A 14,225-nucleotide genomic window follows, 5' to 3' on the forward strand; every position below is an offset into this window, starting at 1 on the left:
CCAGCCAATTAATTTTTAAAACATTTTTTTGTAGGGATGTGGTCTCACTATGTTGCCCAGGCTGGTTTTGAACTCCTGGCCTCAAGGGATCCTCTCATCTTGGACTCTCAAAGTGCTGGGATTACAGGCATGAACCACTGCACCTGGCCAAGATGACCCACTTTTTCAGTATTAGAGCTGGGCTTTGAACCCAGGCAGGCTCTGGATCCTGTGTCCTTAACTGCTACAGCCCTGGAAGCATAGGCTGTGTAAGTCCCTCAACAATGGGGACCAGTCTAAAATAGCTATAGGTAGCATGTCGAGATCATTCCAGAGAGGAGTGAATGAGTCAAAACGGTCTTTTGAACCAGCAGGCAGAGGCCACAGCAGCTCCCGTCTGCCCAGCCCGGTGCTGCCGGCTGCTGCTCCTCGTCGGTCTCTAAGGGTCTAGTGTTTTTTCTTTTGAGACAGAGCCTCGCTCTGTCGCCCAGGCTGGAGTGCAGTGGCATGATCTCGGCTCACTGCAAACTCTGCCTCCCGCGTTCAAGCGATTCTCCTGCCTCAGCCTCCTGAGTAGCTGGAACTACAGGCATGCACCACCACACCCAACTAATTTTTGTGTTTTTAGTAGAGATGGGGTTTCACCATGTTGGTCAGGCTGGTCTAGAACTGCTGACCTTGTGATCTACCCACCTCCACCTCCCAAAGTGCTGGGATTACAAGTGTGAGCCACCACGCCCAGCGGTCTAGTGCTTTTATTCCCAGATTCTTTTCATGTCCTCTCTCAGAAGTACTTACAGCACCTCTCTTGTTTTTGCTGAACCTTAGATTTTGTGGTGGAGCCTAAATCCAGAAAGGAAGCCTAAACAGGGGCAAGTGGAAAGGACTTTCAGAACAATTAATCACAAAGCAAAATATCAACATTCCACATAAGGGTGTATATGAGTTTTGTATGTTCCCACTAGACTGTGCATTCCCAAAAGGTAAGAGTTATTTCCTCGGGATTTAAGGCAATTAAAATAAGAAGAAATGAGAGTTGAGCCTACAGTCTCTGGCTATAGTCCAGGTGAGACCTCATGAAGTAGATCATATCTGACAGTGAGATAGGAAAAAGGGAAGGTGGTGAATTTCCCACCCCACCCAGCCCTGCAGACAGCCTGCCAAGATTCCTATTGAGTTTAGTTCAACAAACCTGTTTCCACTTCCTAGCATGAGCTAGGCATCTAGGATACAACAGAGATCCCTGGCTTCCCTACAGCCCCTGTGAAAGAAAACTAGAATCTCGGGACCCCCAAATTCACTATGCCAAAGAGAAAGTTAAGCTTGGACATGGAGTCACACAAAACAAAACGAAACTGCCATCCTTGTGTTCCCAAACAGCTATCATTTCACATGCTTACTTTATGTTACATAAAATGCGGATTCACTGCGTCCAGGACAAAAACGTAATTGGCCCGCCCCCACCCACCTTCCTCTTTTCACATTTAAATGTACATTCACCTGCACTGATCAGAGCCTCACAGGAATGTAACCACTAGCCTCACTCCCTACCCATCCTCATTTAAAAAAATCTCCCCCTCTTGCTTTGCTCTTTCCCTTTAAATATTGAAATTCCCCAAATCCTCTTTGGAAAAAGCATAGGTCACAGATCCTATGATGTTTCCGTTTTCTGGGTTCCCCCTCAACTTCAGCAGAACAAACCTCTAAGCAATGGAGATCTGCCTCAGTCACATTTCAGTTTACATCGTATTCTCTGAATCCGCTAAAATGGCAAAGCTTAGCAGAGAATAAGTGTATCAACGGGAGAAGCCAGGAGATAAAGAGAACTTCTCCATCCCTCCTCAGTGGACAAGCTTCATGGGAACAACGGGGCGCCTAGCCTACATGCCCAATGAATGAAGCAGTGAATGAACGATGCTTTTGTCAGCAGGGTGCAGTGACTCACACCTGTAATCCCAGCACTTTGGGAGGCCGAGGCAGGTGGATCACTTGACGTGAGGAGTTTGAAGACAACCCTGGGCAAAATGGTGAAACTCTATCTCTACTAAAAATATAAAAAGTAGCCAGGCATGGTGGTGCACACCTGTAATTCAGCTACTCAGGAGGCTGAGGCAGGAGAATCACTTGAACTTGGGAGGCAGAGGTTGCAGGGAGACAAGATCATGCCTGAGTGACAGAGCGAGACCCTGTCTCAAAAAAACACCAAAGTTGCCTTTGATCTGTCACTCACTGTATTCATTCAGAAGAGACTTGAAAGGCAGAACCAGTGTGAGCTGAACTCCGTGAATCTCTTCTATGGCATCTTCTGGGGGTACTCGTCAATGGCTGTGATACACAGACACCTCGATTGCTGACATGCCTCCATATACCAGGGCAGCCACAGTGTGGTGTCTGCATGTCTGTCTGTGTGTCTGTCTGTGTATGTGCATCTGTGTCTGTGTGCCTCTGGGTGTGTCTGTGTGTCCGTGTCTGTGTACATGTGTGTGTGTCTATGTGTCTCTGTGAATGTGTGTGTGCATGTCTGTGTCTATGTACATGTGTCTGTGTGTATGTTTCTGTGTCTATGTGTCTGTGTGTGCATGTATGTATGTGTGCATTCATGTGTGTTTGTATGTGTGTGCCTGTCTGTGTGCGTGTGTCTGTGTGTGTGTGCGTGTGCCTGTGTGTCTGTCTGTGTGCATGTGTGTGCGCATATCTCTGTGTGTGTGTGCATGTATCTGTGCATGTGTCTGTGTGTATGTCTCTGTCTCTGTGTATTCATGTGTTTGTGTGTATGTGTGTGCATGTCTGTGTGAATGTGTGTGCATGTGTCTGTGTGTGTCTCTGTGTCTGTGTGCGTGTGTGTGTGCATGTCTGTGTGTGTCTCTGTGTGCATGTGTCTGTGTGTGTGTGCGTATGTGTTGGTGACTATGTGTGTGTGCGTACGTGTGTGTGCGTCTGTGTGCACGTGTCTCTGTGTCCGTGTGTGTGTGTGTGTGCGTCTGCATGTGTCTGTTGTCCCTGAGCTCAGTAGCATCCTGGGTCCTGACCACAGACCCATAGATGAGACAGGTGTAGACAAGGCAGAGATGCCAATGCACTACCTGGAGGGAGCTCTGGGGGCCAAGGAGATCAAGATAGAGAAGTCCCTGCACACTGAGTCCGGGGATCAAATCCCCTCCTGATTGGTGGGCCAGCCTGAATCAACAGCAGCTGCCAGCTTAAGCCACTCCTAGGAGGCCTGGGCCTGGAACCAGCCCGCCAGGATTGCCCTGGCCCTAGGACTCATGTCTTTTCCCGGCCAGCAAAGCAGGTCCAGCCTGGGTTCTCAACCGGGGCTCTCCTGTTCTCCGTCAGGATTCGAATGTGGCCAGTCACACATTCTCCCAGCCCTGACACCTGCACCTGAGCAGCCGCTCTGTGAAGTGGGCCAGGGTCTGGGGAAAAGAAGGCGTGAGCGGTAAGCGGGCCGGCAAGCAGGTGCAGGGATCTGACTGTGCTGCTGACCGTCCAGCTCACGCAGCTTCGGAGCTTCCCAGCTCACTTGTCTGTAAAAAGAGGAGATGCCCCACTCCTCCCTCTCGTGGTGAGAAGCTGGTATCTGGTGAAATAGGTGAGCCACTGCTGAACTCAGCAAAACCCTCAGCAAAAGTCAATGTACGTCTCAGGTGACGTCTATCTCAGCCCCCAGGTGTCCTGAGAACCAGATTCCCCGTGGATGCTGAGCATGCAAACAGCCCAGTGGGAGGGCTTCCAGTCCGCAGCCTCTCCCTGGCTCCCTGCACTGACCCCACGTGCTGCCAGGCTCCCCATGCATCCCCCTTCACTTCTCGCAGAGGCCCTGTGAGGAGAAACAGGCTCCAGAGAGGAAGGAATGTACCCGAGACCACGTGGCTAGGAGACCAGAGGCAAGATTTGAACCCGGGTCTGTGAGGCCACAGCTCAAACTCCTCAGCACTGTGTTCCTCCTCCCACAGCTCTTAGACCAGAGCCCTGAGGAAACCTTTCCTCCAGCGCCTAACGCAGAATTTGGCTGGGGGCATATGCTCAGAAGTGAATGAATGGATGCAGGCAGGCAGGCGTGCTAGTCCTCCCCTTAGCACTGGCCCAGATCCAGGCTAGAAGCACCCTTTCCACAGCTCAGGGTGATGCCTCAGGGCAGCCAGGCAGGTGTCCGGCCACTGCTGTGACCTCACCCACTTTCTAAAAATACTAATGAGTGAGAGACCTCCAAGGCCACCAAACAGATATCCAGTTGCTCTCTGGGGTCAGTCCTTCACAGCCCAAGGCTGCCACCTGGCACCTGCTGCCTCTGGGCCTCCCGCCCAGCAGCTGACCCCTGTTATCCCTGTGACTGTTTACTGCAAGGCAAAGTCCAGTTTGGCAGAGGTGTGGACTTTCAAGCAGCCAGGTCCAGCTTGGCCCAGGCTCGCCCATGCTGAACTGTGGGGTAACAGGACAGCTTGGGGGTCTCTACCCCTAAGCCCAATCAAAGCAAACCCTTCTTTTTTGCTGGGGCTCCATTTCCACAGCCCTGAAATGGAGGCATCAACCCCCACAAAGCCTTGGAGTGTGAGTGGCAGCCTGGCTTGGGGACGTGGACACTTAAGAGCCAGGACAGTGGCATTGAGACCTGGCACTGCCCCTTTATAGCTGCATGGCTTGGGACTTCTATCAGACACCTACTAAAAATGGGGATCATACAATTACAGAACAGTGACAGTGTTAACCTATTTTTAAAGATCTATGTTTATATGCTTAGATCAATCTGATATGACATGGACTAAAATATTAAGTGTCATCTCTAAACAATAGAATATCAAATATCTGTATTTTCTAATTTTTCTTCAATGAACATTTGGAGTTTAAAAACCCAAAATATTAAAGCAACAACCATATAATTAGTACTTAAGTATTTGTTCTGACTTACAGGACAGTTTGAGAATCACGTTCATGAAAGTGGTTTACAAACTGTGAAGGTCTTCAGAAATGTAATAGTTCTTATAACTTTCTCCAAGGGCATTTTGGAACTAAACTACAGGGATGGGGAAGAGAATAGTTTCCTGGCTAGATGTGGTGGCTCACACCTTTAATCCCAGCGCTTAGGGAGACTGAGGTGGGCAAATTACTAGAGCCCAGAAGTCCTAGACCAGCCTGGGAAACATAGCAAAACCCTGTCTCCACACAAAAAATTTTCTGGCTGGATGCAGTAGCTCATGCCTATAATCCCAGCACTTTGAGAGGCTGAAGCATGTGGATCATCTGAAATGAGGAGTTCAAGACCAGCCTGGCCAACATGGTAAAACTCCATATGTACTAAAAATAAAATAAAATTTAAAAAAATCTGGGTGTGGTGGCACACGCCTGTAATCCCAGCTACTCAGGAGGCTGAAGCAGGAGAATCACTTAAACCCAGGAAGCAGAGGTTGCAGTGAGCCAAGATCGCACCACTGCACTTCAGCCGGGGGAAAAAAAATGTAAAAACCTACAAAACCAAAAAAACAAAAACAAAAATTTAATTAAAAGTAAAAGCAGGCCGGGCACGGTGGCTCACGCCTGTAATCCCAGCACTTTGGGAGGCCGAGGCGGGTGGATCACGAGGTCAAGAGATCGAGACCATCCTGGTCAACATGGTGAAACCCCGTCTCTACTAAAAATATAAAAAATTAGCTGGGCATGGTGGCGTGTGCTTGTAATCCCAGCTGCTCAGGAGGCTGAGGCAGGAGAATTGCCTGAACCCAGGAGGTGGAGGTTGCAGTGAGCCGAGATCGCGCCATTGCACTCCAGACTGGGTAACAAGAGCGAAACTCTGTCTCAAAAAAAAAAAAAAAGTAAAAGCAGGCCAGATGCACACTCACACCTGTAACCCCAGAACTTCGAAAGGCTGAGGTGGGTGGATCACGAAGTCAGGAGTTCGAGTCCAGCCTGGCCAATATAGTGAAACCCAGTCTCTACTAAAAATACAAAAAATTAGCTGGGCATGGTGGTGTGTCCCTGTTGTCCCAGCTACTCAGGAGGCTGAAACAGGAGAATTGCTTGAACCTGGGAGGAGGAGGCTGCAGTGAGCCGAGATCGTGCCACCGCATTCTAGCCTGGGTGACAAAGTGAGATTCCGTCTCAATAAATAAATAAACAAACAAACAAATAAGTAAATAAAAGCAAATCCTTCTTTTTGCTGAGGCTCCATTTTCACCACCGTGAAATGGAGGCTCCCTCTGCAGTGACCTTCACCTGCAGGAGCCGGCTCACACAGAGAACCACTGCCGCCCACTGGAGGGCGCCATTCACTGAGTTCTGGTGGTGGTTGCTCTGGGCTCTGGGGCTCTGGGCTCCCCTGCTGCAAGTCTTTAACCCTTAGCACGAGCAGATGGTAGAACTGCCCTCATCAAGAGGGGTCCATACCAACTTCTGGAATAAACAAGACCAAAGGGAAAGAGTAGGTTTCCCAGGGGCAATCCCACACCAGGAAGCCCTGTAATTCAACAGCGCTGCCCTGGACTTGAGTGCCAGTTCTCTCCTCATCAGGCAGACAACGGTTGGAGGAAGGGAATGGTTGGAGGAAGGGCAGGAAATGCTTGATGTGAAGCCTGGGCTGACCACAGGCATGGCCACACTGCGTAGCACCCTGGCCTGCTCTGCAGTGAGTCAGCAGAGTTGATTAAGCGCCCACTGTGTGCAATGCCCTGAACTCTGGGCTGAGATGACAGCTCTGTTTGCTTTCCAGCCAATCAATCAGCAAATATTTATTGAGCATCTGTCTATTTTGGGCAAGTCAGAGTACAGAGGGCATGGCTCAGGGAGGAACAGCTTAGACAGGGAGTTTGTGATTAATTACAGGAATGGGTGCCACGTGAGTGATACAAAGGGTGGAAGGGCAGGAGCGCCTCCATCCAGGGGCTCGGAGGGGCTCTGTGGACCTCAGGGCCATCTCAGCTGGCTCCAGACAGACAAGACGACTCCTTCAGAGTGTTCTGGTAATCACAGAAGCCCTGCCTTGGGAATCCTAATAGAGGAGACTGCTAAAATGTTTCCAAATGAGTATTCCTGTAACCCACAATAATTTGCATGGCCCAGTAAAAATGAACATATGGGGCCCCTTGTTCAAATTGAGTAAGATTGAGCCTCAGAAATGAAGTCTAAAAAAGAAAAAAAAAAAAAAAAGATTCCGAATTTCAAGATAGCAGAAGCAGGGCGTTAGACCAAGTCCAGGACCCTTCTTGGCGTGGGGCCCTCCTAAGCAGGACCTGGGAAGCCAGCCCAGCCCACCTGGAAGAGCAGGAGGTGGGAATTTGGGATTTCTGGTTGCCAAGATCATGGGCCTTGGGAAAGTCAGCGACTGCTTCATTGTCTGCATCCTGGGTCAAGGTTGCCTCCAGACAGCGAGATGGCCCAGCCAAGATCTGGCTTTGTCCTTACCCCTTCCCTCTGGCGGTCCTCTGCTCTCAGACGACGGTGTAACAAGGCCAGAGGCTGCTGGCTCTTCTCTCAAAAGCCAGGAGCAGGCAGCAGCGCAGAATGCAAACGCCAGTGCCGTCCCGGGTGGAAGCGGTGGACGCTGCCTCTCTCCGGACAGCGCACGCCCACTCAAAGGCATCCGGCCTCAAAGTACATAAGTACAAAGTACATAAGCTCCCATCCGCTGACAGGGCATGCGTTTCAGCCCTATGCCCGTCTTATAAATCAGGACACAAAACCAGCGGGGCAAGGGACCTCTTCAAGGCGACAGAACTGGGGAGTGCTAAAACTGGGACAAAGGCTTCTGTGACTCCCACCAGGGGCCCTTTCCTCAACAGCCAGGAGCCTTTCTGTGCCCTCTGACTGTATCGTAGAGACCCACGTGTAGGGATCCCTCTGCAGTGACCTTCACCTTCCCGGCATCAGAGCCACTGCCGCCCACGGAGGACGCCTTTCACTGGGCTCTGTGATGTGGCCAGGAGTTGAAGTTTGGGTGGAAGTGCCCACTGTCCCCGCTGCAGGCCTTTAACCCTTAGTGTGAGCAGATGGCATAACGCCTCTCCGTGCCAAGGGGGGCTCATGCCAACATCTGGAATAAACAAGGCCAAAGGGAACGAGCAGGTTCCCCAGGCGCAGTTTCTCTTCCTGCTACTGAACACCTGTGGGAGGAGGGGCTCCGTCTTTCCTATGGAGCATCTCTGCCAGAGCTCAATAGATTTTTGACTAGAGTCCTGACCTGGGTCAACAGAAAGACTAGGGGATGAGGAGGCCAGAGTCGGCTTACCAGGACGGGCTGCAAACAGCGGGAGGCTGGACCCATGTGAACCATTCCCTTCCTCCAACCGTGGCCTGCCCCTCCGCAAGAAGCAGGTCCAGGAGGCCCTGGGAATGCAGACGGGCTGAACCCGCATTACCGCCCCCATGGCAGGAGCAATCCCCCGTCAAGCAGCAGCAGAAGGTGCCCCAAGGGTGTCCGCTGTGCGGCACAGAATGTTTGCACATGCGCCGTCTTACAGAATCCGCCCAGCTGCCTAAGGACAGAAGCGGAGGTTGCATTGTAAGGATAAGCAAAGGGAGCCCCAGGGGAATGAAGTCCCTTTCTTAAGGCTCTTAAGGCTCTCCGACCAGTGACTTTCTAGAGCTGGGACGGGGGCCGGGCTTTCCTAGTCTTGGTCCGATGCTCGTGGTCTGGCCTCCGACCACTCTCCATCTCACCCTGCCCAGCGCTGAGCCGCTCCTCCCTGCCCCTGGGCCTGTGTGCGGTGGGGCCAGGGACCCGGCACATCACAGGCAGCTCACCAGGATTTGCAGAGCAGATTGAACCTCCCTCCCCTGAGTTTGGAATGCACTCCGGCACCACCTCGCTGTCCACCCAGGAAGCTCTTCCTTCCGCCTGGTCAGGATCGGTTCTCTCACTGGACCGTGAACTACTCCAGGGGAGGAGCCACAGTATGAGGCTGGCCCTTGACTGACAACTTGGAGTTGTTTTAGCCATAAACGGAAGGAAACCCACTCAGGCCTGCAGTCCCCAGATCAGTGTGTCATCCTTGCACTATGTAAACATAGATAGGTTTCCCCCTGGAAAAAAATCCCAGTATGTGAAAAGCCAAATCAATTTGCAAGACAGCAAAATGGTGGAAGGAAGGGAAGGGAGGTGGAGCCACGTTGCAAATGGACTCCCTGCAGACTCCCACATATAATGCCCTTAGTGAGTATCTCTCTAAGCTTAGAATGAGGAAAACCTTTACAAGCACGACATAAAATCTGGAAACCATAAAGGATCAATGCATTTGATTGTATAACATTAAAATTATTTGAATGCAAAATAATAACAGCATCTACCCTCATAGTGCTTATTTCATGTCCAACCCTGCACAGAACACTTTATATACATGAAGCCATGTCATTCTCATAACAATCCCATGGGATAAGTACTGTCCTGAACTGAGGGACTCTGAGATTAAGTAAACTATGCTAATTGAGCTAGTAAGTTAGAGACAAGACCAGGGTGACCACGTGGCCTGCCTTCAGAGTGTGTGCTCCAGTCGTTCCCTCAACCGCCACACACCACACAGTGTCAGGACACAAAGACAAACGGGGTAAACACTGCTGCACACAGCACAAAGGACCAATTTCCTGAAGTCTGTGGAGGCCTTCAAAGTGAGCCAATAGAAAAATAAAACTTGAGCAAGCAAGCCCCTGAAGAAACATCACAAATGTGTATATATATATATATATATATATGTAAAGCCTACTGATTGACGAAGATTTAAGAGACTGATAATACTCAGTGTTGGTGAAGACATGGCTAAAAAAGCACTTTCACATACTTGGTAAAAACGTAAATTACTACCAAATGTACCAAAATTGTTACAATCAATTTTTGGACGACAAATTGACAATTATCTGTTAAAATTTAAAATAGTCTTATCTAGTAAGTCCACTTCTAGGAGTCTCCACAGAATAAATTTCCTGCAGAAAATGTTCCCCAAAGCTCAAAAAGACAATCTATTCAATGTATCATTATTGACAATGTCAAAAATTGGAAATGAGCCAGTTTGTAATCAATGGTGTGTGGGCTAAATAAACTGAGCTACACCCACACAATTATATACTACATACATCTTTAAAAAGAGAGAGGTGTTCTTCTCCAATCAGTAAAAAGCAATGAAAAACAAAACAAAAAGAATGAAGTAGCTCCCTATGTATAGAAACAGAAGATATCTAAAAAGTATTTAGTGGGGAGCAAGTCAGTAAGAACATGATATGATTCTGTATTGGTAAAAATGAAACAAAATATTCAGATAATCTATTTTTTTTTGAGATGGAGTCTCGCTCTTTTGCCCAGGCTGGAGTGCAGTGGCACAATCTCGGCGTGGCTCACTGCAACCTCCGCCTCCCTGGCTCAAATGATTTTCCTGCCTCAGCCTCCTGAGTAGTTGGCATTACAGGCATGTGCCACCACAACCCGATAATTTTTTTGTAGAGGTGGCATTTCACTGTGTTGGCCAGAATAGTCCTGACCTTGTGATTCACCCACCTCAGCCTCCCAAAGTGCTGGGATTACAGGCGTGAGCCACTGCGCCTGGCCAGAGGATCTATTTTATATTTCTATGCATTAGCATAAGCATAGGCAACAACAAATATGGGAGGAATTTCCCTTTCTTTCTAAGTTATATATTTTCCCAATTCTAGGTTTTTTTTCTCTCATTGGAGTGTGGTTTCAGTAAAAACCAGGAAACCTAAAAGAGCTGTAACACCTCCAATTCTAATTTTTGATAACTGAGACATCATCCTTTCATAATCAGGAAAAAACATAATAATGAGAATATTAAATATATGATAAACAGCAAAACCACCCTTCCCTGTTTATTTCTTTGTTCTACAAGCATGTGCTGGGTATGCCTACTGAGTCCTAGGCACTAATGTCTCAGGCTGGGCATGTAGAGATGAATCCACATGGCTCCTGCTCTCAAGAAACTTCTGGAATAGGGGAAACAGATGGCAAGTTTGGGGGAGGATTGTGTCCTGGGCTCAGTTCTTGGTGGGGTGAGGCAGATGGGCTGCTATGGCAGCTGTCTCAGAGAGGGCTGGACCCAAGATGGGGCGGGGACTTACTGTCAGGACCCAAGAGGTCCCGGGGTATGGGTAGAAGACAGGCGGCGGAGCCGTGTGGGGCAGCGGATCAGGGAGGGGCTGACGAGGTGCTTTGTCCTGAGGGCAGCAGGGAGCAGCAGGAAGGTATTCCTCAGTGAGTGACATCCTTACGGCAGCATTTTATTTTTTATTTTTATAACTTTTTGTAGAGATGGTGTCTTGCTACACTGCCCAAGCTTGTCTCAAACTCCTGGTCTCAAACAAGTGGTCCTCCTGCCTCAGCCTCCCAATGTGCTGCAGTAGCATTTTCTTTTCTTTTCTTTTATTATTTATTTATTTTGCAACAGAGTCTCACTCTGGCGCCCAGACTGGAGTGCAGTGGTGCGATCTCAGCTCACTGCAACCTCTGCCTCCCAGGTTCAAGCGATTCTCCTGCCTCAGCCTCCCAAGTAGCTGGGACTACAGGCACCCGCCACCACGCCCGGCTAATTTTTTTGTGTTTTTCTAAAGATGAGTTTCCACCACGTTAGCCAGGATGGTCTCGATCTCCTGACCTCATGATCTGCCTGCCTCCGCCTCCCAAAGTGCTGGGATTACAGGCGTGAGCCACCGTGCCCGGCCTGCAGCAGCATTTTAGAAGGAACATGATGGAAGCAGCCCAAAGGATGGATTGGAGCAGAGGGCCCTCCATGGAGAGCCCCTCTGGGGGTCTGCGGCATAACCTGGGCAGTGGGTATAAAATGAGACCGCCCCAAGAGAGGGTGAGGAAATAGAACTGGCAGGACTGAGTGAGCGATTGGATGCTGAGGGTGTGGGAAAGGGAGGGGTGGAGGATGACACCCTGTGCTTCTGGCTGGGTGGTGACCTTGTGCCTTCACAGTCTGAAAACACACTCTCAGCTTTGCAGCCCCAATAAGACTCAGCTGATGAACAACTTTCCAGGAGCATGCTCTTGTGTAAAGGAGCACCTTTGGTAATCTATGCAGACGCAGTTGCCTGGTGTGGATTACAGCAGTCTGCCCAGCCACTGCCCAGGGCACTAGGAAGCTTGTCAAGGGCATAGTCCTTTGTGGGTGATGCTTACTGCTGATCAGAACCCAGAACACTACCACTTACTCTCAAGGTTACAGGAAGATGGGAGAGAAAAGTTCAGCGAGAGTGGTGCCTCTTTTCAAAATGGTATGACAGTTCCTAGGCTCTCTGGCTCCTGTTTCTGGATTCAATGTTGTTAGGGCATCCCACTTTCACATGGTTTGTGTGAACCAACCAGGAAGGCAGTTGAGGTACTACAGGGTGTTGGGGCCCCGCTCCTAAGCAGGGTTCAAGCAGCAGGTACGGTGCCTAGATCTTACCACTCCCGGCAGCATCTCCCCCACCTCTTGCTGCTGACAGCAGTTAGCTGGGCAGAAATAGCCCTGCCACTCATGCTCAGCTGCACACACGTCAACAACCTGGGCTTGTCCGCTCTCCAGATGCACGGTCCTTCCTCCCAGTCATGGCTGCTAGACCTGCCACCCGGGACTGAGTGCTGATTTGTCTGCTGTGTCGGTCAGAGGGTTGGGGGCAATTCTGATTGCAGAAGCCTTCTGGATGGGCAGTGCTGGTGTGGTTCCGTAAAGCCGGTCTTAAAACCAGAGGCCTTTTGGCTGAGCCCTGAGTCCCTGGAGGGACAGTGTCTGCTGTGAACAGACGTCACGGAGGGAGCAGTGCAGTGTCACCAGTCTGGCTTCTCTCCCCAGGTCTCTTGGGCACATCTTATTGTGCAACTGGGCTGGCGGTGCTGCCAGCCTTTGTGGGAGCTGCCTGCGAGGGCCAAGGGTTGTTTCTTTGGAGACATTTCTCAAGTTCTGGGCCTCATTTGAACAAGAAAGCTTTCTGAAAGAGTGAAGTGGCCAGTGGCAGGTATGGCATGTGACCTAACTAGTCAATTTTGGGCAAAGAGAGGCCCCTCCACCCTACATGTTTCTAAGTCACCCCCTTGCCCCTCCTGTTCTACTCATCCTTCCAACTGTTCCTTTGGAGGCCTGGAGCCCCAGCCACCAGGGTGTAGCCAAATGCATATCTTGTTTGCATTCCGGGTGCACTTTCCATTAATCTGTGATAGATGAAAATTGGGGACTTTAAAGTCAGAATGGGGTCAAGTCTGGCTTTACTACCTGCTAGCTAGGTGACCTTGGACAAGTTAAGTTGTCTGAGTCATAGTGTCCCCAAGTGCAAAATGGGGATAAATGATAGTCTCTACCTCACTGGGTTGCTGTGACAACAGTACGATGCATTAGATATAAAATAGTTTGGTGTCTGCTAGATAACATGAGGGAATTATCATTGCTGGAGGGATTAGAGTGGACCCTAACTAGTCAATTTTGAGCAAAGAGAGGCCCCCTCAGAAAATGGCCATTTTCTAAAGAATCTATCTGATGAGCCAGTAGATCATGGCACATTCTTGTGAATATCCAACAAAAAGGTGTTGAACAAAAGGAGAAAGATATTAGACACAGATTATGAAGAAACAGAATAACTAGCGTCTCTGATCGAGCATGGTGGCTCACTCCTGTAATCTCAGCACTTTGAGAGGCTGAGGCAGGCAGATCACCTGAGACTGGGAGTTCAAGACCAGCCTGGCCAACATGGTGAAACCCCATCTCTACTCAAAATACAAAAATTAGCCAGGCATGGTGGTGCACACCTGTAATCCCAGCTACTTAGGAGGCTGAGGCAGGAGAATCACTCGAACCCAGGAGGCGGAGGTTGCAGTGAGCTGAGATTGAGCCACTGCACTCCAGCCTGGATGACAGAGTGAGACTCTATCTCAAAAAAATAAATAAAATAAGTTTTAAAAATCTTGAAAGTTTACAAGTATAATTTTTTAAATTTTATCATTTCACATCTCCCCAGATGCCAAAAGTATACTTTCAATACACATTTATATGTCAAACAATATATTTTTTTTAAATTAAGAGAACAAAAAGAAAAAATTAATAAATTAAAATTTCAATGACACAATAATCAAGACATCATGGTACTGGCATAAAGACAGACATATTGGCCGGGCGCGGTGGCTCAAGCCTGTAATCCCAGCACTTTGGGAGGCCGAGGTGGGTGGATCACGAGGTCGAGAGATCGAGACCATCCTGGTCAACATGGTGAAACCCCGTCTCTACTAAAAAATACAAAAAATCAGCTGGGCATGGTGGCGCTTGCCTGTAATCCCATCT

General features: G+C 49.3%; 1 protein-coding gene across 2 annotated transcripts in view; it reads right to left on the bottom strand.

The window, feature by feature from the left end:
* NINJ2 (ninjurin 2) overlaps positions 1–14,225 on the bottom strand; it is a 100,800-nt gene that overhangs the window by 13,109 nt on the left and 73,466 nt on the right. The gene's annotated exons all lie outside the window — the stretch shown is intronic.

This window comes from Cebus imitator, unplaced genomic scaffold, assembly GCF_001604975.1.
Source record: "Cebus imitator isolate Cc_AM_T3 unplaced genomic scaffold, Cebus_imitator-1.0 Scaffold179, whole genome shotgun sequence".
NCBI lineage: Eukaryota > Metazoa > Chordata > Mammalia > Primates > Cebidae > Cebus > Cebus imitator.